The 24,494-nt window shown below is 35.8% G+C and overlaps 1 pseudogene; it reads left to right on the top strand.

The window, feature by feature from the left end:
• Window positions 1–3,318: 3,318 nt before the first annotated feature.
• On the top strand, window positions 3,319–19,107 carry LOC111390307 (annotated as a pseudogene).
• Window positions 19,108–24,494: the final 5,387 nt, after the last annotated feature.

Genomic DNA, 24,494 nt, shown 5'->3' on the forward strand with positions numbered 1-24,494 from the left:
TCGATGATCAAACACACGTTTTTAAGAGAAAGTAATTAGGAAGTTGATGCAAATGACAATGTAATTAGCATGAAATGCATGAATCATATTGGCCAAATGTAAAACGTGAAGTTCGGGGTATTACATAAGTGGATCAAAATTTCCACTGGTGTTGATGCAGGTACAAAGTTAATACCATTTAGTAAATTCATTAATTCTTTGAGATTATTGAACTTGGAAGTTTGTTAATTTCTTCTTTTCTTTATGAACAAGTAATAAGAGCAAATAAAGTTAGTTATTTCTATTTAAATCCACTTAGCTATGGTCTCAAATTACAGTAAGGCGGAGATTGTAAAGATTTGGATTTGCTGGAATTCGAGTCCCAAAGATGGTTGCTGATAAACTAACCATTTCTATTGTTTGACCTAATTGCCTAGTCTAACAAAGTGAAGTTCCAGATTTGTATTTGTAACTTAAACTGAATGGATGACTGACGCTTGGAGGACTTATGACTAGTGGTGGGCAAAAACCGACTGAAATCGCTGAAATCGATCAAGACCCAAACCATTTTTGCTCGAAATAGCTCAAATGGGCTGGATTCGATTTATTATTTGGCATTTCTCTATTGGGTTGGGTCAGCTAAAGGTTATGGTATAAACCTAAACCAAACCCGCCCAACCCAACCCGTATAGAAAATTAAAATATAAAAAAGTCTTGAAGGTTGAAAAGAAAAAACGGGTACAAGGTCTCCTCAGTCCCTTCCATTCCCATCTACCATGAAAGAAAACCCTAATCTCCTCCAATCCATCACAAAGTTTTTTCTTGATTCTAACCGTAAGTATCTATTACTCTTTTGGCGTTTTCATATTTGATTTTCTGGGGAAAATGATGAAAATCCCAGCTTTGTGCAAACTCATTATCAACATTTGAAATCTGGTGATGAACGGCACTTTCCACACGATATTTTCGATTCTAAGGAAGGAGGAAAAAAAATCCATCACAAAGCCCAAAGACGACATTTTTCTTTCGCCTCTCTCGCCACTAGTTACCAAGGTGAGATTTTATTTTAATTTTTTAACCTAGATTGACTTCTGCTAGTCTCCCATGCTTTCTGGAAATTAAACATTAGACAGTGGTCCCTAAACATCTAGGGCCTTTGGTAAAAAATTATTATGTGTTCTTTAATTTCTTGTTGTTTGCTTACATTTTACTTTAAACAAATTTGAGTCACAAATCTGGGACCAATAGTTTTATTTTCTAACATTGCGCATTTTTATTTTAATAAATGCTTATCTCCACAAGTTGGTTAGCTAAGATGAAATTTCGACATGTTAGGAAATTAACAAGAATTATGTATACGTTGAACAATACTACTTGTTAACAGCAAGCGAGATATATAACAAAATATGAAGTAGTGATCACAACACAAAAGAACACAATAAAATTGGTTGTGGAATGAAAAATTTATTAATAATGGGGAAAGAACACAAAAAATGTTGTGTTTAAAGTATTATCTAACTTGTATAATGTGTCTAACTTGTAAAGAAGAGCCAACTATATACAGGAATCATATCAAAACTCTAACAATATTCTTTAAAATAGAAATAGTATCAAAAAACATATAGAATAAAGGAATCAATATTTTTCTGAAAACCTAATTGAATTTGGGTCAAATTTTAACAAATCTTTACCTTAAACCAAATTCCATGCAATGAATCAAACTTTAAAAATTCTCCACCTGAAAACAAATTTCACTACTAGGCATCTGACTATTCAACAAGAATATTAACGAAATTCTCTAACAATCAAAAATTTCCATCTCTTCTACAAAATCCAACCAGGATAAGAATCCAAGCATTGCTAAGCAGAATTATATTTGGTTCTCAAAGTTTGCTCAAATTATTGAGATGAGTAGCAAAATAACAAAATAAATCAATAATTATCAAACGGGGCAACACCATACCCTGAAACAGCTCATTAACCCAAAAATTTTTGTAAAAAGTTCTTCACTAAACTCAACACCTTCAACAACACTTAAAGCATATATAACTAAAATAGCTTCCCCATACCTTTGTGGAGGCTTAATATTTTTTCTAAGTTTGTCTCTAACCATTAAAAATGATGGCTAGTAGCGGTAGCAAAGCGACATTATCCATAACTTTTGAACTCAACTGAGCTATATTCTTCAACATGGATTCCAAATCAAACTCCAACGGTGCTATATCAAGTTGAATATCCACCAAAGTGGTAAACATTTGCTGATTGATCTTCAAAGAATCTACACAACATTGCAAGGCATACGATTGGGACTTTAGCTGCCCATCTAACATAACACGAGTGTCTTTACAAACTTTTAGGACTCCACCTTTATCAGTAAAATTATACCCTTTCGAATCAAGAGTAATCAAGTAGATAAGATTTTTTTTTTCAAATTTGGAACGTATCCTACTGCATCAAGTATTCTGGCCATTCCATCGAACATATTAAATCTAACTCTTCCAATATCAGATATCTAATAAAGTATGTTATTATCGATCACCACAACACCTTTAGAATCTTTTTCATAAATTGAAAACAAATCCCGATTTAAACATATGTAATAAATGCAAGCTTTATCAAGAATCCAATCCTCGTTAGATTCGAAGTTGCCGTTAGAAATAACCAAAACACTCAATTACTCAAATAGTTCTCTTGAATACCGTGAACAACAAGGTCTTCTCCATGAGCCTTAGATCCAACACGATGATTCATCTTATCTTTTGAGAACAAGGCATCATATACATCTTCAACAATTAGAGTATCACAACTATATAAAATCGTATTTCCAAACGACATATACGAACTCAGCTATAAATACAATAAAATCAAGGCCAAATCTTTTTTATCGTACTTAACCTCCAAATCTCTAAATTAGCAACAATTTCTTTAAAAATAATTTGGTGATCTTCAAAAGATACGTCTTCCGTCATGAGATCATAATACAAACATTGCTTCAAGTGCAATTTTCTAGTTAGACATCTAGTCATGCACAATTTCTCTAACTTCAACCATAACATAATTTTGATTTTCTCCTTTAAAACATCTTGAAAAATATGATTCGAAAGATGAAGATGAATTTGTTAAAAGCCTTTCTATCTTTGTCTAAGTTAGACTTTGATTTTGAAACTTTGAAAGTGGAAATTGACTTTACTTTCCAATTTTTTCTTACTTCAATATGTGTATAACTATATATACATTCTTTTTAATACATTCTTCAAGCAACAACTTTCAATTGATCACACGAATACACGTAGACTATTCTCTCTCTCTCTCTCCCCCCCCAATTGGCATTTAGTTAAAATGGAGTTTATGGGTGGAAATAGCCAATTCTTGTCCAAGCTAGCAGCCAGTGATTAGCGTGGAGAAAATTCTCCTTATGTTGATGATGGAAAGCGTATGAAAATGATCCTTTTCATCCAACTGAAGATCCTAATGGTGTTATCTGTTCACGAAATATTTTCTTTCAGTTAAAATCACCACAAGTGTAAGATTCGTTAACAAATAATAAAGTGAATTTTTTTTAGTCCGAATATCGTTCCACAGAGATTAAGTAGTTCAATTTTACATATTATAGCCTTAACCAAAACGAAATTACTCAATAAGAATATCTACCTAAATAAACCCTAATTTTAGAAAGAAAACCCTAATTTTATGAAAATCCTTATTATGCAAAATTGAAGATTGGAATGAATTCAAGTATGCAAAACGATATTTTAATGAATTAAAATGCAAATATATGTTAGAGTGCGAATTGGTTGTATTCAATGGAAATTAAAATTACTAGGATCACGATTTCCCATGCAATTATCACCTTAACCCTAGTTTCACAATGTGACAACACACTTAAATTATTGATGAATCAGTCCCCTATTCTATCCAATACTCTCTCTTAAGATGTATTGAACCTATTTTTACATACCATCGGCTTATATTTCTATGACAAGTGCATATATAAAAATGCATGCGGTCTTGTGAACACTTAAAAATTCACGTAAGGCATAGCGGTTTATTTCTATCTCCTATCGGACCCTACAATGATTTATATTATGTCGAACCTATTCCAATTATCTCTAATGCAGGAATAAGCCACCTAAATTCACACAATTACGAGCCCTTAATTTCGGGAACAAAAATTGCATATAAATCATTCAAAACAATCAAAACGTGTCTTTAATATCAATTGTAAAACTAGAAAATTAAAGATCAAATCACATGGTACATCGATCTCCTAGTACATGAAAATCTAGTCTAGCATTGATAAATTATAAAAATACATCAGATTTTGAAGAAAGAACATCACCGGATTATGAATATTTGATAAATCTTCAAAATTCTTGTGCAATTCTTCGTTACTTGCGCTCAAAATCCTCTCCAATAAGTGGTTTCTTGCCTCCCAATGCGTTCTCCTTTGTTTCTGATGGATTTGGATATTTGTATCGCGTATAGATTAGATTTTCATAAGAATTTTATCGCGAATAGGAAACTGCAGAATCGGTGCCCAGAATATACTTATGCGATCGCATATACCTATGCGGTCGCATAGGCTTATGAAAATTGGCATTTTAATTCCATGCCTTGGTATTCGTGATCGCATAGGAGTTTCTACTATACGACCGCATAGTAGAACAAACTTTCAAGTTATGTCATGTTGGTCCTCAAACTTCATTCCTCTAGTTCTTGACATCCTCTCGTGTTTCTAGTTGTTCCAATGTTCCATTATGATCTCCAATTGGTGCTTAGCTTGATCAATTGCTTGATGTGTCCATTGGATCAACTTTCAAATAATTACACTTTGGTCCCTGAACTTTCACATTGATTCATTTTGGTCCTTTTTGCTACTTTTTCTTGTGAATTCTATCAAGTCCATCAATACACCATACAATCCAACAATTGAACGAATTTAAGCCACAATTTAATTATTTTGCTCGTAATTTAGTCATGTTTGTGCATTAAATAAGTGCACAAAAATGCACTTATCAAATCCCCCAAACTTGAACTATTGTTTGTCCTTTAACAAGATAGTGACTTAAATCTCAACAAACAGGCTTAATAACCTGCCTTATCTCAGGATTGGAATTCAGTAATTAATAAAGGAAACAGTTTCAATAATGCGAGAATAGAATTTATCTTTACTTGTCAGGTGCAAAACTCATCGTGTGTGTGTGTACTCATACCAACATAGCCAGCTCATGATTGGTTCAATCCTAATCCCAAAATGGTCAAATATGTCCTTACTTCGCTCAAGAGATGCACAACCCCCAAACTTATCATTTTCACTCAATTATCCATTTTCACTCAATTATCCCGGGATTGTGTTTTAAAGTTAAGGGTTTAGGTAATAGTAAACCTTACTCTCTCTTTGTTTGGATAGATCTTACTATTACAGATTCGCATGTCAACAAGTGAAGGCTCTCCTATATTTGATTGCTTTAACACCTTAGATTAAACCAAGTTACTTGTCTCGCCTTGAAGGTGTGATTCTTATCAACCGAATGTCCAAGGGCTTTATTCATACCATCTTATTCTGTATAAAAAAAATTATATATATATTATTTTTTTATCATCTTCTCATTTGCTTTCTATATAACCTCTGTAGCGAGCTTTAGACCAATTACTCCCAAACAGTTAGCTCTAGGGCACCAGGTTTCAAACCCTTATAGGCTTATTTACTCGAGTTATAAAGGCTCGATCAGATGACTTTTTACCGACATCTTTCCTTCTTGCTTTTTATATGACCCCTATAACGAGCTTTGGATCGGTGTCTCACAAATCAGTTGGCTTTAGGACACCAAATTTTGAGATATCCTTAAAGGCTTACTTGCTCGAGTCATAAAGGTTTGGAAAGGTGTCAAATTTTCTTAACCTTGATTTATGTCCCTTTATTTTTCTAGACATTTGGTCTCTGAAATCAACCCCCAAATTAAGACTTTCTCCCAGTCTTCATCTCATTTGTCTAGGCAATCCACACAATGTAATTCATTCACGGAGCCCCCACTTATCTCAATATTCCCCTATAATTGTTAAACCTTCTCCAAACTATGCATTAAGGCATTTTGGTTTATGGATCTACATTATGGCTAAATCTAGTAGGGGTTTTCTGATTTCTTCTGATTTATTCAAACCCAATCACTTACCTGACATATATGGTATGAGTGGCATGTATATAGAATGTCGAGTACTACCCCAACAAGTATCAGTTAATTAAATTCAGCACTAAATTCACAGTTCCTAACACATACCTATTCCAATGATCACATCATTGTCGGCAAGACTATCAAACCCACACAAGCATGCAATGAACCAAATATAGTATATTAATGCAATAATCACTCATCAAGCATGTAATGTTCAACCAATGTCACAGAATTGAAAATTTACATTCCATGTCGATAATTGTGTTTTCAAACGCAAAAGGGTCACGTTCAAAATATGCCACCACCCCCCAAACTTATATATTACATTGCCCTCAATGTGAAAAATTAAGGTTTCAAATGGGATATTTTGAAGACAATTGCAAATTAGAGTTAGCAAATGAGTGAAATAAACTCCCCTGATCAATATGGAGGGGGTGGTGGGAAAATGTTTCTTGTTGTACCATTATCTGGAGGTAGAGGTAGGCGCGCTAAAATCTCTCTCATCATTGCTGACTGCTGCGCCATCTCCTCTTGGATTTCGCCAACACGTGTCTCCATTCGGCCCAGACATTCCCAAGTCTCATTCACTCGCAACTGGATGCCATCCACCTGGCCCACATACATACTCAGTCAACCGTTCATAGTTTCCATCTCCCTCATGGCTGCCTCTGAATCCAGGTGAGCGACTCACGCCATATCAGTGGCGACGGGGATGTCACATCGGGCTGTTTGTATGTCAGTCGTCAAAGCCCCCATAGCCTGCTGGAGACCCTGTATGTCGTGGCTGGTTCCCGTGGTGGTGCCGAATATCTGATGCCACAACTGTGTATCCACCTCAATCTGTGGTGGTGGAGCTTGTGGCATCTCTTGATCTGCAGGCACCTGACCCTGCTCTTCCTGCTGCCTGCGGTACGCGTTCTCTTACTTTTTCCTGTACTTTATCCTGGCTCTATCTTGAGCTTCCAGTGTACTGCGCTTTATAGGGGGCTGGATTTTACAGGTGCCTCTCCTGGTGCGATATTGATGCCAACTCTCCTGGTGTGATATTGATGCCAACAGCCATGCATATTCTGTAGATGAGGCTGAGAAAAATCATTGAACCGTGTCTGTCTCCCAGAGTACCCACATGATGGATCTGATTTAGCAGAGAGAGGCGAGATCAACCTATTTCCTCGCATCAAGTAATAGATGAACCCAGCTGTGGGATCTATAAATGTGATCCTATGCGATGTCGGTTCAATGTTATGGCACATAAACAGCCACAAGATGGCTATAGACGGTGTTAGCTCAATCTTAGTGCCATGCAGCGGTGGGGAGTGGCCATGCATTTTATCGCCCCAATAGGATCTCTGCCACTTCATTCCAATTGAAATCACTCGGGATGGGGGTTATGTTGTCCCACGTGAACTGATAGTAGTCATGAATAACCTCTGGCAATAACATAATCCACTGTTCCCTGACCCATGTTTGGTGCAAGTGGTCAGACCTTGGTGTGTTGATTTCTGCATTGAAATTTGAATAGAATTCTCCCACCAATGATTCATAGATCTGATGTGGTTGCTCTGTTACCTTATCCACCAAAGTGATCAACTTAAAATCTAGAAAATCCTCTAATTTAGCCGCCCACTCTGGTGTTACTATTCACTAACTCACAATGTTTTCATAGTGGGCTGCTGTCTCAGGATTTAAAAATCTTTGTATCCCGCCTTCAAGAACTCGAGTATGGGCTATTCTTGAAGATGAACCAACTTTTTCTTTCCCTTTCGAGGTTCGTTTTGGAGGCATCCTGCAAAGTTGCAAAGTAGCATTCATTAAACTTCTTGCTGAAAAACGATAAATGGAATGAGATCAATAAGACATGTATTTAACAAATTTCCCAAACTTGCTTCAACATGCATGTATAACACATTGGTGTACAATATTCAAAACATGATATTCAAGATAGTAGAAATATTGCGCAAATAGGAAAAACTAGCAAAATTTGGTCCAAACATGCACATTTATGAAAATTTAATCCACGATCGAGTGCGCACTTTCAACCTCGGGCATCGTCGAGAAATATCAAATTTTTTTCGAGCAATCTCCAAGCATAGGGAAGTATTCAATGAGGTCTATCACATACTCAATTTTCAAATCAATTGGATTTCGTTTGGTGTGTCAAATTATGGTATAAAGTAGGGGACTTAGGGTACCGTGACTTAGCCATGTGCATGTATGTTGATGTTGGGTGTTGGTGTTTTCTAATTCAAATTGTGTGGTAATTCATCACAAAGAGGTAATCCATTCAATCATCAATCACATGCGACGTTAGATGCGCAAAAATGCAATAGAATTTTAACTTGGGCATTTTGTCAAACATATTGTGCGCACTATGAATTTTTTCCAGTTTTGGCTATTGATGCTTTGTCAATTGGCTCCACATTCACATATTAATCACAAACCTAACACACAATCCCTATCAATTACTGAAAATTAAGACAACCTAAATCCTCAATTTCGAAATTGTAAAGTAGTGTGTAGGGTGCTTACCTTGAAACCTTTGGTAGAATTGTAGGATTTGAGGTCTTTACTTACTTCAATGTGCGATGAAGCAAAAATTGGTGTGTGTTTTTTGTGTTGATCTCATGGGTTGAGGGTTCGGGAGCGATGTGGGTGCGCGCGTGTGTGTAGGTGCAAGAGATAATTGAAGGGGGATGAGAGGGGAGTGAGTAAAAGTGAACCGGTCATGGTTTAAATCCATGACCGATTCAACACTATGCGGCCGCATAGTTATAACCTATGTGGTCGCTTAGTGATTAATTTGGCCCCCCAATTATTTTCGATTGCTGTCTATGCGACCGCATAGACATTATGTCTATGCGATCGTATAGACACTATTTTTTTTAAATTAATAAAATACAATGGAATAAGACAAAACAAAATAAAGTAAAATTAAAAAATTTTGATTTTCTCCCGAGACTATATTCTTGACCAAATTTGGTTTTCAATCAACATCGTGACCCGATCGTTCAACACCCCAAACTTTTCAAAGTCAGACTTTTAAGCTTCTTGGTGTGTGTGTGTGGGTTCTAAGTAGTGCTAAAAATCACCTTGAACTCTCAATAACACATTGCCCTTTGGATTTTTGAAAACGACATTTTGTCTTGAAATGCGTGAATTACACTCCCAATCACCGAAAAACAACTTCATTCTATTTTAACTTGTGCTTAATGCCTAAAGACTTGTGTGAATGGTGCTTAGACTCTATTGACATGCAAGGATGTTCAATGACTTAACAAAAAATGCAAACGTGAAATTAAAATTTCCTAAGCTAATGCAAACAAAGATAAAACAAAACAAAGGATACAATGGGTTGCCTCCCACCCAGCGCTAGTTTATAGTCGATAGCTCGACTTTTCCAATTTTGCTTCAATTTGGTGTTCCGAGTTGGACAGTGGACTTTTGTTTTGAGAAATCCCTGCCCCAATAGTATTTCAGCCTTTGCACATTAACTGTGAATGTTTCTTTTATTTCATGGCTGACCTGTATAGCTCCACATGGCATAACTTTAGTGACAGTGTAGGGGCCCGACCACCTCGATCTCAATTTTCCAGGAAAAAGCTTGAGCCTCGAGCTATATAACAGGACTTTTTGCCCTACCTTGAAATCTCGTCTCTGAATGTGTAGATCATGCCACCTTTTAGTGCGTTCTTTGATAAGCTTCGAGTTTTCATTCTAACTCATTGAGTTGTAATAAACGCTTTTCACTGGTGGCTTTCAAATCCATGTTCAATTGTTTTATAGCCCAGTATATCCGATGTTCTATTTCCAATGGAAGGTGGCATGCTTTTCCAAAGACTAGGCGAAATGGAGACATGCCTATCGGTGTCTTGAATGCTATCCTGTATGCCCACAATACATCATCCAACTTTTTTAACAAGTATTTTAGGGATGAATTTACTGTGACTGCTAATATTCTCTTCAATTGCCGATTGGACACTTCGACTTGCCCGCATGTTTGTGGATGATATGGGGTTGCAACTCGGTGTTTAACCCCATATTTACTCAATAATTGCTCAAATTGGCGGTTGCAAAAATGTTTACCCCTATCACTGATTATTGCCCGCGGTGTGCTATATCTGATGAAGATGTATTTCTTCAAGAACCCAATTACCATTTTAGCATCGTTCGTTGGCAATGCAATAGTCTCTACCCATTTTGACACATAATCAACTGCTATCAGGATGTACTGATTTGAAAATGATGGGGAAAACGGTTCCATAAAATCGATTCCCCAGACTTCAAATATCTCTACTTCCAATAAGTTGTTCAGTGGCATCTCATTCCTTCTTGAGATGTTCCTAGTGCGTTGACATCTATCACAACTCTTAACATATTCAAAGGTATCTTTGAACAATGTAGGCGAATAGAACCCTGACTATAAAATCTTAGCTACAGTCTTTGAAGCCCCCATATGTCCCGCATAAGCAGATGAATGACAATGCTCAAGAATTTCAGGTACTTCATCTTCATGTATACACTTTCTCACAATCTGATCAACCCCTCGTCTATAAAGAATAGGATTTTCCCAAAAATAATATTTCAGCTCGGCAAAGAACTTCTTCTTCTGGTCAAGTAATTTGGCGGTGGGATTGACCTGGCCAAATAATTGAAGATGTCTGCATACCATAGGGCTTCTTCTGCACTGAAAATCTGTTCATCTGGAAAAATCTCATTGATTTCCACTGACATTTCTGGCTCTTCTTGTTCTAATCTCGACAAGTGATCTGCTACCACATTTTCACTACCCTTCTTGTCCCTAATTTCAATCTCGAATTCTTGCAACAGTAACACCCAATGGATTAACCTCGACCTGGCATCCTTCTTTGTCATTAGATACTTCAATACAATGTGATCTGTGTAGACTATGACTTTAGACCCCACGAGATATGATCTGAATTTGTCAAAGACATAGACCACCGCCAAGAGCTCCTTCTCAGTGGTTGTGTAGTTGATCTGGGCATCATTCAATGTTCGGTTTGCATAATATATTACATGGAAAATCTTGTTCTTTCGCTGCCCAATACTGCACCTACGACATGATCACTAGCATCGTACATTAACTCGAAAGGCAACTCCCAATTAGGTGCTACAATTACTGGCACTGACGTGAGTTTCTCCTTCAAAGTGTTGAAAGCTTTCAGACATTTCTCATTAAATTCGAAGGACACGTCTTTCATTAATAGGTTGCAGAGGGGCTTGGTGATTTTTGAAAAAACTTTTATGAATCTCCTGTAGAATTTAGTATGTCCCAAGAAGATGCGAACCCCTTTAACTTATGTTGGTGGTGGTAACTTTTCAATAACTTGAATCTTTGCTTTGTCCATCTCAATCCCTTTTGCTATGACCCGATGCCCAAGTACGATCCCCTCTTGCACCATGAAGTGGCATTTTTCCAGTTTAATAGTAAATTAGTTTCCCTGCATCTTTGTAATACCAGATTCAAGTGTTCCAAACACTCGTCAAACGAAGACCCGAAGATTGAGAAGTCATCCATAAATATCTCAAAAAATTTCTCTATCATGTCTGAGAAAATTGCTATCATACAACGTTGAAAAGTGGCAGGGGCATTGCAAAGGTCGAAAGGCATCTTGCGGTATGCGAAAGTACCATAAGGGCATGTGAATGTAGTTTTCTCCTAATCTTCTAGTGCCATTGGTATCTAATTGTAACTCGAATACCCGTCGAGGAAGCAGTAATGTGAGTGGCTTGCCGAGCTCTCTAGCATTTGGTGTATAAATAGAAGGGAAAAGTGATCTTTCCTTGTTGCTGCATTGAGTTTGCGGTAGTCAATGCAAACCCTCTATCCTGTGACTGTTCTGGTTGGTATCAACTCATTCTTCTCATTGGGTACTACCGTTATTTCTCCTTTCTTTGGCACCACCTGAACTGGGCTAGTCTATGCACTATCTGATATCAGATATATGATTCCAGTATCAAGAAGTTTGAGTACCTCTGCTCTCACCACTTCTTTCATATTTGGGTTCAACCTTCACTGACTTTCTATGGTTGGCCGAAAATTCTCTTCCATGAGAATCTTATGCATGCACAGTGAGGGGCTGATCCCTTTGATATCTGCTATGGTCTATCCAATTGTTGTCTGGTTCTCCCTAAGCACCCTAAGCAGTTTCTCTTCTTCCACTTCGCTGACTGTGTTTGAAATGATCACAGGGAGTGTACAGGATTTCCACAAGTAAGCATATCTGAGGTGTGGTGGTAACTGCTTGAGTTCTAGTTTCGGTGGCTACTGAATGGATGGTAGTGGTTTTGTAGGTCCCTTTCCAAGCTCCTCAAAATGCCTTTTGCGCGTATAAGGTGGGTTGGTATCCACAAACCTTGCACAAGTTTCCATCTCCATTGAATCAGACTGCGTTGACTGTGAATGTGCAATGTAAGCTTCATATGCATCTGATGAGTTGTGTAGTAAAAAGGAGTCTTGGATCACCGTGTCAATCACGTCGATTTGAAACAGTTGTCTGTCTCTGTATGTAGTTTCATTGCCTTAAAAACATTAAACGAGATATGCTCTTCTCCCAATCTGAATATTAGTTGCTCATGTTGAACGTCGATCAAGGCTCTTCCTGTTGCCAAAAATGGTCTGCTCAGTATCAATGGAATATTTTTGTCTTCTACCATGTCCAAGATTAGGAAATCCATAGAAAATTTGAATTTTTCCACCTGGACAAGCACATCTTCAATTATTAATCTGTCAGCCAGCTGTAGCGTTACAGTAGTCACCTTAGCTTCTCCCAAGATAAGTTTCCTGAAAACCGATAGAGGCATTAAATTAATACTTGCACCAAGATCACACAAAGCTTTATCAAAATGAATTTCACCAATAGTGCAATAAACAGTAAAACTCCCTGGATCTTTCAATTTTGGTGGGAGCTTTTTCTAAATTCTGGCACTACATTCCTCTATTAGCATTACTGTTTCGTGATCCCCTAGCTTTCATTTATTTGATAATACGTCCTTCAGGAACTTTACGTAGCTAGGCATCTGGAATAATACATCAGCGGTGGGATGTTGATGTGGAGTTTCTTAAAAACTTCAAGAAATTTCTTGTATTGCTTCTCAAACTTCTGTTTTTTCAGCCTCTATGGAAAAGGTATGGAGGTTCATGAGAGTTAACGGTTGCTTTTCTCTGTGTTTTGTCCAATTTTTCAGCTGGGATGGATTCCTCCATCTGTTCATCATACTCTATAGGTTCTTCTATAGTTGGGAATTCTATTTCTTGATTTTCACCTAGCCTTTTTACATGGATTTTTGGTAGCTGCTTTCCACTTCGAGTTGGCCTTAGCATGCTCCTTCGGGTTTATTTCAGTGTTACTTGGCAAGTTTCCTGGTGCTATGCCAGTCAATGCTATGGCTAATTGTCCCACTTGAGTTTCCAAATTTTTGATAGCTACATTTTGGTTCTGAAGTATAGCTTTAGCCTTCTTCATGAATTTCTCTATCATTTCTTCCAACTAAGGTTTCTTCTCTTGCTGCTGAAATTGTCCTTGTGGCTTGTTTTGATTCTAATTGCGGTAAGAGAAGTTTGGATGCTTCTTCTAACTTGGATTAAATGTTTCCCCATATGTGTTATTGTTGCTGCTGTCCCCATTGAGCATAATCTACATGCTGTACTTCTTGTACCAAGATTGGACATTCTACTGTTACATGCTCAGCTCCACATTCTTCACAACTGGCCTTCTTCGACTGTGCTGGGGTAGCTGATTGTGTCATGTTTTCCACCTTATGAAATAATGAGTCAATTTTTGCTGACAAGGCGGAATAGACGTCCACTTTATAAACCCCCGGTGTCTTATTTTGAACTGCTCGTTTGGATGTCCACATAGCTGAAGTGGTGGCCATGGTCTCGAAAAGTTTCAGTGCCTCATCAATTATCTTTTTGGACAGCGATCCGTTCGATGATGAGTCAACCATGCTTTTAAAAGCTGGAAGTAATCCCGCATAGAAGTATTGGACTTGAAGTCCCTTGCTAATCCCATGGTGTGGACACTTTCGCAGCATATTCTTAAACCGATTCCAAGCTTCATCGAAATTTTTCGAGTCACCTTGGCGAAAAACAGAGATATCGTGCTTGAGCTTCGCGATCTTAGCGGATGGGAAGAACTTAGTGCAAAATTTTTGGGCTAGATCATTCCATGTGGTGATGCTTGCGATTGGTTGTGAATCCAGCCATTCAATTACCTTGTCGCGCGGTGTATGTGGGAACAACCTTAATCTTATTACATCGTCTGAAATTCCTTAATATCTGAAGTGTTGGCACATCTCCAGAAAATGAGAAACATGCGTGTGTGGATTCTCTTCAGTCCTTTTATATAATTGATGACCGTTTTGAAATAATTGTATCACATTAGTCTTCAGTTGGAAGTTCGACTGTCCAAACGGTGGATATACGATACTTGACTGGCTTTGAATTATTTGAGGGGTCATGAAATCTCCCACGAGCATATTTCCTTCATCTACTGCCCCTTCTTCATTGGCCGAAAAAATTGGATTATTCTGCACGTTAGCCATTCGTTGATGTGCCTCTCTGTTTTCTCCCTGCCTTCGAGGGAAAGTGCATTCGATTTCTGGATCAGCTAGTGTCAATTCTCCTTCAACAGATCTTATCATGTAAATTTGCAAGAAGAGTTAATAAGAGTGCTTAGATGTTAAAATGAAATTATAACTAGAACAAATTAAAATGAAATTAATTAAAATAAAATACAACAAAATAACAGGAAATGTAAATATGGATGTCCGAATTAGTGCCAATTTAGATAAAATTAAACAAATACTCAATCCCCGGTAACGATGTCAAAAACTTGTTCACGAAATATTTTCTTTCAGTTAAAATCACCGCAAGTGTACGGTTCGTTAACAAGTAATAAAGTGATTTTTTTTAGTCCGAATATCGTCCTACAGAGATTGAATAGTTCAATTTTACCTAGTGTAGCCTTAACCAAAATGAAATTACTCAATATGAATATCTACCTAAATAAACCCTAATTTTAGAAAGAAAACCCTAATTTTATGAAAACCCAGTTTATGCAAAATTGAAGATTGGAATGAATTCAAGTATGCAAAACGATATTTTAATGAACTAAAATGCAAATTACATGTTAGAGTGCGAATTGGTTGTATTCAATGGAAATTAAAAACACTAGGATCACGATTTCTCATGCAATTATCACCTTAACCCTAGTTTCACAATGTGACAACACACTTAAATTATTGATGAATCAGTCCTCCTATTCTATCCAATACTCTCTCTCAAGATGTATCAAACCTATTTTTACATACCACCGGCTTATATTTCTATAACAAGTGCATATATAAAAATGCATGCGGTCTTGTGAACATTTAAAAATTCACACAGGGCATAACGGTATATTTCTATCCCCTATCGGACCGTACGATGATTTATATTAGTCGAACTTATTCCAATTACCTCGAATGCAAGAATAAGCCACCTAAATTCACACAATTACGGGCCCTTAATTGCGGGAACAAAAATTGCATATAAATCATTCAAAACAATCAAAACGTGTCTTTAATGTCAAATTGTAAAACTAGAAAATTAAAGATCAAATCACATGGTACATCGATCTCCTAGTACATGAAAATCTAGCCTAGCATTGATAAACTATAAGAATACATCAGATTTTGAAGAAAGAACATCATCGGATTATGAATATTTGATAAATCTTCAAAATCCTTGTGCAATTCTTCATTACTTGCTCTCAAAATCCTCTCCAATATGTGGTTTCTTGCCTCCCAATGCGTTCTCCTTTATTTCTGACGGATTTGGGTATTTATATCGCGTATAAATTATGTTTCCATAAGAATTTTATCGCGAATAGGAAACTGCAGAATCAGCCCCTAGAATATACTTATGCGACCACATAGGCTTATGAAAACTGACGTTTTAATTCCCTACCTTGGTATTCGTGACTGCATAGGAGTTTCTTCTATGGGACCGCATAGTAGAACAAACTTTCAAGTTATGTCATGTTGGTCCTCAAACTTCATTCCTCCACTTCTTGACCTTCTCTCGTGTTTCTAGTTGTTCAAATGTTCCATTATGGTCTCCAATTGGTGCTTAGCTCGATCAATTGCTTGATGTGTCCATCGGATCAACTTTCAAATAACTGCACTTTGGTCCCTGAACTTTCATTTTGATTCATTTTGGTCCTTTTTGCTACTTTTTCTCATGAATTCCATCAAGTCCATCATTACACACTACAATCCAATAATTGAACGAATTTAAGCACAATTTAATTATTTTTCTTGTAATTTAGTCATGTTTGTGCATTAAATAAAAGCACAAAAATGCACTTATCATTATCCAAAAGGGCCTTGCTGAAAATCAGGTTTATTTGAATGTTGCAGAAATATTTATTGGCTTACTTTTAGAGAAGAAAACATTTCAGTCATTTTGAGGTTATGTTATATAGTTATCTCCTTTCTTGTTGATTTGATTGTGATTTACAGCTTTCTTTCGACTTGATTAACGAATGGATTAAGAAAAATCCACTAGCGTCAATCTGTACTAGTGAAGGAGTTAAGGCTTTCAAGAACATTGCCAGCTTTCAAGATCACCATGGCTTGCAGGAATTCAGAAATGTATAGAAAATGCTAATATATTTATACTCGTCTACGTAAAATTTTTTTTGTCATTCTACTGGATTCATGAATATTTCCACCAAGGCATTCTTCCATTCGATTTCTTTCAGGATGTGGCGAAGTTTATGGGAAAGGTGAGAGGTGGTAGATTTTGACCCCGACCGCATAGTGATGGCCGGTGGAGCCACCGGAGCAAATGAACTGATAATGTTTTGTTTGGCTGATCCTGGGGATGCATTTTTGGTCCCTTCACCTTATTATCCAGCGTAAGTACATAAAAATACACGGTTCACTGTAATATTGATTTCTATTTACTTTGTAATATAGAACGTGAAGGAAATCAAAATCATGTTACGATTTTTTTTTTTTTTTTTGGGCACTGTATTGGAGATAAATAGATAATGTTTAATAAAAATATTAAGACAACCTAAAAGAGTCAAACGGACTATTGTTGGTCTTACCAGGTCTAAGAAAGAAATTTTATGTAAAGATTTGTAATGTGGATCTACCATTTTTTATTACTCGAGTCCCATTTTTTTCCTTTCTGGAATGTTGTTGTTGAAGTCGACAGGTATATCTACAAATTGGGTCAAGTAGGAGAGCTGCAATTGAGACATAGGACTCTCTTTTTCTATCTGGACCATACCACCTAAGTTATGAATTCCAGACAGAATTCTCCTAAGCTGGTGAACCATAAAATATTATCAAAACCGAACAGGTCACATCTGGCTACTAAGAAAATTTTCAAACACATGTTTTACTAGGGCTACTGTTGTCTAATTCTCCAAAATTCAATGAAGTGACCGTAGACTAAAAATCCAATCACTCACAAGTCCGTGTTGCAAGTTAGAAATCCTAATTCTACCAGAAAATAGCAATAAATTTACAAAAAGAAAATAAATAGCTTAACACATAAAGTTTATGTAGGTTCTCTTCAATATGAGACTATCACCTTCCGTCGCTATAATAATTCACTATAATGAAAAGAAGTTTATTAGAAAAAATTGCACACATTATCCTCTGTAACTTCTCTATTTTATGATGGTAATACAAAAACTAGTGACGGCTCCATATATACAGAGGTCGATTCGCATATTGAATTCACACAATAGCAATAATTAGGCTCATAACAATTCCAAGTCGCAGTGTTTAATGAAATGAAGAAATTAACCTTAGTAAAAATATATGGCGAGGGGACATAACTATGTCCACTTTGTTCGTTTTCGATCGTGACTTTTGTCTGAAGGAATTAGAGCACTAAAGGCAATATTGATCGGTAAAGAAATATTGCAGGTCATGTACAATATATATAGAGCATAGTCTAAATATACGTATTATACAATTTGCATGTTAAAATCTATCTTGCTTATATATTTGACATTTGATTGTTACAGATTTGATAGGGACTTGAGTTGGAGAACTAGGGTGAAACTACTTCCTGTTGCCTGCAAAGCTAGAATAATTTCAAAATTACGATACAAGCACTTAAGGAGGCATACGAGAATGCTCGAAAAGCCAACATCAAAGTGAAAGGCAACATCATAGCAAACCCATCAAATCCCTTAGGAACCACTATGGACAGGGAAACACTGAGAAGCCTAGTAACTTTCATAAATGAAAAGGAACTTCATCTGGTGTGCGATGAAATATATGCAGCCACAATTTTCTGTGCTCCGAATTTCGTTAGTGTCTCCGGATTAGTCTCATCCTAAACACAACATTTGATAGCATCAATGTTGGCAGACGAGGAATTCGTTGACATGTTTTTAGCAGAAAGCTCGAAAAGGCTTGGAAACAGGCACAAGATCTTTACCAGGGGACTTGAAGAAGTTGGAATGGGACTTGAAGAAGTTGGAATAAAATGCTTAGACAGCAATGCTGGCCTTTACTTCTGGATGGATTTGCGCCCATTGCTCAATGAACCTACATTTGAAGGTGAAATGGCACTATGGAGAGTAATAATCAACGACGTAAAGCTCATTGTCTCTCCAGGATCATCGTTTCATTGTGTAGAGCCTGGTGGTTTAGGGTTTGCTTTACAAATATGGATGATGAGACATTGGGAAATTCTCTTCAAAGAATTCGATTGTTGGTGGGCAAAAGGAAGGAAACGGGTGCACAAGTAAAGAATAATGGACGGAAAAAACTCTCAAGCTTAACTTTTCTTCAAGAATCTACGATGCGGCTGTCCTGTCGCCTCACATGATGTCACCTTACTCTCCAATCCCTCACTAACCCCTTGTTCGTGCCAGGACTTGAGTTTCTTACAAGATTCACAACCTTTTTTCCTTCATTATATTTGAAGGTTAATATAATTTTTTTGTAACCGGAAAAGATTAACTTTTCATGTTACATGTAGTTGTTTGAATTGTGTGAACTTCTTATAGTAGTACAATGTCGTAACTTGACATAATTTTATATTAATAATCAATGATATTTGTGAGTGAAATAAAAACCATGTAAAAGGTATGTATGGGAATGAAAGTTTCTATCAAAATATAGTTTTGTTTTTAAGTGGAAACACTATCAAGGTTATATGTTTCCACCTTGACTCGACGTGGGATTTGGATTCCTCGTCCTGTTTTATTGAAAATCAAATAAGTACAAGTGGGAAGGGACTTAGCTACATTACCTCCATGACTTAACTACACTACCTCCATAATAAACATCGAGAGGAAGGAAAGAGAAAATTGAAAAGAGATAAATGGAAGTAATCATGTCTAAGTAATATAAACAATTTGGCATGTTAAATATTGACGAGCTCAAAAATGGAAGTTCTCATCTTTCTTGTATAGTTTCTAGGCAGTTAGCCTTTATTTAACTTGGGGAAAAAAAAAATTACCTCGCTCAAATATTGCCCAAAGACTCCCATGCTTTCTTGGTTGGATCAATCCAACACGCCAAGAGAAAACTAACTCAAGCAGTGAGAAGCCTGTAGTGGAGGAAAAAAAAATATAAATAATTGAGACCTCGTGCTCAAGCAGTGAGAAGCCTGTAGTGGAGGAAAAAAAAATATAAATAATTGAGACCTCGTGCCTTTGCGCACATAGAATTTGAAGATATAGAAACGTCACCTATGGGTCGAGGTGATTAGAATTTTGGCACAAATGTGACCCAACTACTGATGCCAATAAGAGGAAGAGGCTTTGAAGCAAAAAAAATGCAAGAAGTGATGAGGATGAGAGTCTGGTTAAAGGTCATTCGTATACGTCATTCTTAATCGATCCCTATACTGCACAATGCTTCACAAGGAGGATGGAGAAAATTTACAGAAACATGAGCAGTTGAGCAAAACTGAGAGACATGAATCGATAATTTTTCATAGAAAGAACACACAAAATGTTAGACAATTAATTAGAAATATGAGAATGTGAGGAAATGTGTGTATAACCATGTTAACTTTCATCTTTCACGGGCAAATCCCTTTATTTATCTATTTTTCGTTAGAAAAATTTACAAAACTCACCCTTATACAAGTTAATGTTTATAAACATAAAGTGATATTTATTATTTGATTTTTCTCAACCATTTCAAATGCAAAAATTACTTTACGAGATTTAAAATAAGTTTAAACTTTAAATATAGATGAATGGTTAAATTAAAACTGTTATAAACCAAATGATGTATTCCATCTTGAACTACTCTTTTTTAATTATTTTAATAAGTACATGTACACCATTTGTTCTTGATGAACATGAATTTGTGAGGGGCATTTAGCTCTCCAAATATTTAAATTTTTAGATGATATTAGATTCTTACTTCAAATCGTGTCGTCATCATTTATGAAAATTTTTGAACATCTACGATGTTTGATAGCAAATTTGATTTGCAAATGAAGTGTTAACATGTAAGGCTTATACTCTTAAAGAACATATTGATTTTACCCATGTACGGGACTTAAAATGTAGACGCTAAAGAAATTAATACTACTTATTCAAGAAATTTATGACCATTAAAGTTAATGTCTCTGTTTACTGGGGTTTCGATTGTATAGGTAATTATAATTACATATACTTCAATTTTACATTAATAAAATTTTTATTCTAATAGAGATAGAGATGGGGGAGTTGGACCATTGCAAATGGAATAAATGAAAAAGAGAAGTCAAATATTATACTGATCAACACGGATGTTTAACAAATGACAATGACCAATATTTGATCTGAAGCAAAAGTCAATGGAAAATTTGATCTGTATATCTATTTATTATTCAATTTTTTATAAGTGAAATGAAAAATAAATATTCAAGTTGAATATGGAAAATAATATGACCTAAATATGCTCCAAATTGTATATTATTTGTTATATTTCAGCCCTTTGATCCATATATGTGTTGACAATTGAGTTGTATCTTCGAATATATAATTGATCATAAAAATTGTGTTGACAAAATTGCATAAATTATCGATTGAACAAACAGGAAATTACTTTTATACTATGCTAATAACTAGAAACCAATAAAGGTAAACGAAATGTAATTAATAATCATAAGAAATTAGCAATTCTCATATGGTTAACTATAATGAAAAAGTCTTAATATATATAATTTATGTATATATAGGGGTGTTCACACCTCTCATATGGGGTGGGATCCACCTCACGCGATTCCCAACCCATGTGAGGGGTGTGAATATCCTTATGTACATAAATTATATACACCAAGGATAACTCTATTATAAAATTGCTTAAAAGAGATTAGTATGAACAAAGATAACACGAAGCTACTTCTTCACCAACCCCCACAAGATTTTACGCTTGAGATCCAAGTAATAGATATGAAGACACAAAAGCAAATTTTAAGACCACATATATATATTAGTTCTTTTTACCAACTACACCATTTTTAGGCTCCAACATATACATATCAATCATGCTACATAAATACAATGATTGATATAATTCTTGATATAATGCCACATGATAATTTATTATTAAATTGTTTAAAACACAGTTAACATTTTCATTCAATTATATTTTTCTAACACCTATTATGTCATTCTATTTGTTATACTTTTTGTCAAAGTATCATTATTCTATGCATAATATGACCAAATAACTCATCAATTGACTTTTCTTTCTCAATTAAATCATTGACTCAAATTTTGACTTTCGAGAACTGAATATTGAAGAAATAGTACGCGGGAAGACGTGGAGTGGGCGAGTCATGGTCATGAAATAATAAAATATTTCCAAATAATATTGCAGCTTGTTTTGTAACTAATTGTATTATAATGTGTGTATTTATTTTTAACTAACAGAAAATATTTTTTTTAAGCATATTACTTGCTCAAATTAGTTTCAATCACCTCAGTCACTTTATATATCATATTTTTTTATTTCCCAGTGACAGAAATAGTACATGACAAAATGTAAATTATATATGCAAGACCCGAAACTCGGCGACTTTGATAGTTGTTCTCATTGAACTAAATTAAATATAAACTTTAATTCGAAATTCGAATGACCAAGTAATATGGTATAGAGTGAGTGTGAATGCATTGACATGAAAGAAGGTAGAAGCCCTTTTCTTTGATCAATTAATCAAAGCTGATAATTATGGTTTCCTAAATATTGGTAAGAAAATCATTCTAACAATTGTACTCGTATGCATGACATGTTTGATCTTAGATTTCACTGTTGTTACTAGTCAACCTAGATGATGTTACTTTAGATAACCTCAATCAAATAGAAAAATAATGAAAACAAAGTGATATTAAAAAAAAAAAAAAAAACCTATTGGAGCACATATTGATTAACAAATAGAAAAATAATGAAAACAAAGTTGTATTAAAAAAAAAAGAAAAAGAAAAAAAAAACCTATTTGAGCACATATTGATGTTTCAATATTGTTTTAAACAAAGGACTGGGGAATAAAATTTGAATTACATTTGTAAAACAAAGAAGCTTATCCCAAGTCAATACTTCAACATAACCTCCAAAATGAAAGACGAACATGCAAACAACTAGAAATAATTATAAAAATATCCAGCAGTCACATGACTCACATTGATACTAATTTTGCATAATCCTTTGAAATAAAAGAACATGCAAAAAAACTAAAATCTTTCATGTTAAAGTAAAACAGTTATAAACTCTTTTGTCTGAATCCCAGCTTTTATGAAATTCCATACAACCCTAACCATGGCCAAATCTACTGGATATGACCTTTCTGGAGACTTCACCATTCAATCTTGTCTTTAGCTATTCAGGCAGCACAATCCTCCTACAAGTATGTATGGTAAAAGTTAACCTTCGTAAAATTTCCTTTTTTGCATGAAGAGCATGGCATAATTGGATTTCAGTAGATAATAACATTAAATGCAGAATAGACTTCCAGCTTGCCTCAGGATGCCAATGTTGTGAAGCTGAGGACCATTCTACAGGACTGTATAGTGGCTATACATAGGCTTGAGAGTAATCGTGTTAGGAATTTTGAATTCCGCTAAGAACATTTCAGCAGTCTAATTCTTCTTTTTCGACTCTGGAGATTTTCTCAAACATCACTTGGTAGGTTCGTAGTGGTGGCAATGGACCGAGCTGAGCCGGCTTGGTCCATCTACCCATGAGCTCAACTGGTCAAAGTGACAAGCCGAGCTCGGCTCGATCCATCTACCCACGAGCTCAGCTGGTCAAAGTGACGAGCCGAGCTCGGCTCATGCTCAAGGCCAGAGTCGAGCTCATAGCTCACAAGCCAAGCCAAGCCGAGCCCACGACCTCAAGATTTTTTTTTAAAATTTTTTAAAAAATTATTGACATTTTGTTTACATTTTTTACGAGCTCATGAGTCGAGGGAGAGAAACTCACACTCCGCTCGGGCTCGAGCTCGAGTCGTCTACGGGTCGAGTTTTGACGAGCTACTCGATTCTTTTGTCACCCCTATAGGTTCGGTTCTTCAATCATTCCTTTTTATTATTACAAATTGAGAACAATACAAAATCCAAAATATAACAAACTAAAGAACAACCCAACAAACTTCTCGTAATTTCAAATATGGAATCAAAGTATCACAAATTAAGGCTCAAAATATTGTAACCTTATGCTTCATTTCAGAAACCCAACCCTAACCTCCAACCAAAAAGAACAAATTGGAGTTGTTTCTACGGACTAGATGATGCAGGAGGTTCTGAATCAAGTGAGGTCGAGGCGTTGAAATACCATGAGATGGCGGATCGGTGGAAAGATGAAAAGTGATTTGCAACACCTTCCTTAATTGGGGCAATTTTGATACTTTTTGGTGATTTGGTCATAACTTTGGTTACGGTTATCAAAATCGCAATTATGACCTCAATCCGAAAAGCTCTTTTCGATGCGCACATCGTGGTCACCCAACTATGTTCGGTGAGCGTCAATTTCGAGCCCAAAATCCGTTGTTTTCCCTTCCAAATTTCAATTTTTAATAATTTTTTTTTCCATTTATGGTAATATTTTGTGTCTTTTTCTAGTTGATTAGGAATCCGATTTTTGGCAAGTTACTTCTTTTATTCCATATTTTATTTTCGTGTGATTTTCGAAATTTTGCTATTTTGGTAAAATTCCCATAATTTCGTATTTTCTTGAATTCTATATAGTGTACTTTTGAAATGGCCTGTAGACATGTTTATAAGCTTTGAATATATATGTTGGATTTGTAAGTATTATGCCCTAGGTCCAATCAACTTTGGACATAGATACTTTTATATATAATTA

The sequence above is a fragment of the Olea europaea genome, chromosome 3 (genome assembly GCF_002742605.1).
Source record: "Olea europaea var. sylvestris chromosome 3, O_europaea_v1, whole genome shotgun sequence".
Lineage (NCBI taxonomy): Eukaryota > Viridiplantae > Streptophyta > Magnoliopsida > Lamiales > Oleaceae > Olea > Olea europaea.